The sequence below is a fragment of the Dasypus novemcinctus genome, chromosome 23 (genome assembly GCF_030445035.2).
Source record: "Dasypus novemcinctus isolate mDasNov1 chromosome 23, mDasNov1.1.hap2, whole genome shotgun sequence".
Classification (NCBI taxonomy): Eukaryota; Metazoa; Chordata; class Mammalia; order Cingulata; family Dasypodidae; genus Dasypus; species Dasypus novemcinctus.
Window position 1 is genome coordinate 55,559,010 of NC_080695.1, and position 2,052 is coordinate 55,561,061.

The window sequence follows — 2,052 nt, forward strand, 5'->3', positions numbered from 1 at the left end:
GCCCTGAGCTTTCACAGGGCCGGGGGGACACATGGAGCCTGACCCCATCCGAGCCAAAGGTCCTGCCTTAGACTCCGGCAGCAGCCTTGCCAGCAGCAGCACATTTCCTTAGAATTTTTATAGCTCATTTCGTCATTCAACAAAGATGTATTGGACCCCATTATGTGCCAGGCATCCTGCCGGGCAAGGGAAATATAGGTCTAAATAAGATTCTCTAAAGAGTTTTCCTGCTCTCTTAACTGAGGGCCAAAGCGCTAAAGAAGTTTTCATTGATTTGTGGGAGTCCCCCACCCCCAAATCTTGTTTCATCAGCACTTTCAAGTGAGCTGAGTTAATCAGGCCGCAAGGAGGTGGGTGCCCCTGACTATGCCCAGTGCTGAGATAGGGGCTGTGAGGGAGATCGGAAGCATCTTCACCCCAAGTTGCTGACCAGGGGGAGGGGGCAGGCTGCGATGGGGACATGGGCAACCCATGGCAGAGACGACCAGAATGATGAAGAGCCAGCTTGCCCAGGCTCAGTTCCCAGCTCTCCCCATTTTTAATAGACTTTCAAGGCCGATTGCTTGCCTTCTCTGTGCCTCAGTTTCCTCGCCTGTAAAATGGGGATAATAAGAAGGACTTTCTCATAGGTTTCTTGTGAGGATCCAATGAGATGACCTATGTAAAGTATTTTTCATAGAGCCTGGCATATAGTAAGTGCTCAATAAACGTTAGGTCTTTTTAGTTTCATTAATAAAGAAGGGCAGTGTCCATTCTAAGTGCCCAAAGATAGCAGGAAAGTCAGGGAAGGCTGCCTGGAGGAAGTGGCACTGAACTAGCCCTCAATTGGGACAGAAGACTACACCTACCCCAAGGGTCAGAATCTAGTCTCTTTCTTTTCTACACGTCCTGGCGCTTTGCACAAGCGCAGGGCACTGCATGAGCGTCAGTCCTGGCAAAACCACCGGGTGGGCTGGCAGGCGGGAACGAGTCTGGGACTCCTCCAGCAGGGAGACACCTCACGGATGGGAGCCCAGAGCTAACAAGTCGGCAGGTTTTGGCTATTTCTCAGTTGTGTGAGGTTACGTTGCTTAATCCATCAGTCCTCAGTATTCTCCTCTGTAACAGATGGAAAATAAGGCTGTTAGGGGGCGCGGGATCGGGACATTGTATGTGCCAGTGTTTACATTGCCTAGGAGATGGTGGTACTGGCCAGCAGCAGGGCGGAAGGGATAACAGCCTGGCCACGCTGGCAGGCTGGTCTCTAAAGAAACGCTCTCCCCTGCCCTCGAGAAGCCCTGCCTCAGGAAGGGGAGACCTGGCGCTTGACACCCCTTCTTCTGAATTTGAATAAACCTCCCCCTAAGAGCCTAACTCAGTGAAATACACAGTCATTAGTAGTAGTATTTATCACGACTGTGGCTCTGGTTCTTTTTGATTTATTATTCCGTTTTCAACCAGACTCTAAAAATGAATCTGACTTTGCTCTTAAATTTAAAAAACAAAAACCAACCAACCAAAAAAAAAAAACCTCGACTTCTGCCTCAAAACGGAACTCACAGAGGCCGCTCACCTGCTTGCGGGTGTCCGTGGGAGGGTGCGCACTGAATGCCTTCCCTCCCTCGCTGGGAACCCCAGACTGTCTCCCACGCAAGCACCGCGATTCCTCGGCACCCAGAGGCGAGCGTGGCCTTGGGGCTCCAGGCCCCCAAGCACGCAGGGCACGGGCGGGCATCACCCATCCTCCCACCCAGGAGAAGGAAACAGCTTGTGATCGATGCCCTGCCAGACACCCAGCTGCCTTAAAACCCCAGCTGTCCTGAAACCCGCAGAGAATCGTCTGCTGAGTGCATCAGCAGAGGGAGCTCTAAGTAGCAAATAACTTTCCTCTGACCGCACACTTCACTGAGCCGAAGCTGCAGTTGGCAAGGAAAAGTGGGGGTCCTAGGAGGAGCTGGGGCCCTCCTGCACAGCAGGAAACCCCGCCAATTTGCAAGGGTAAGATGTGGAGGGTGGGGCTGGGGGGAAATGGGGGGATGGCGGGACAGGGGGAGACACGAGGGGAAGCATCAG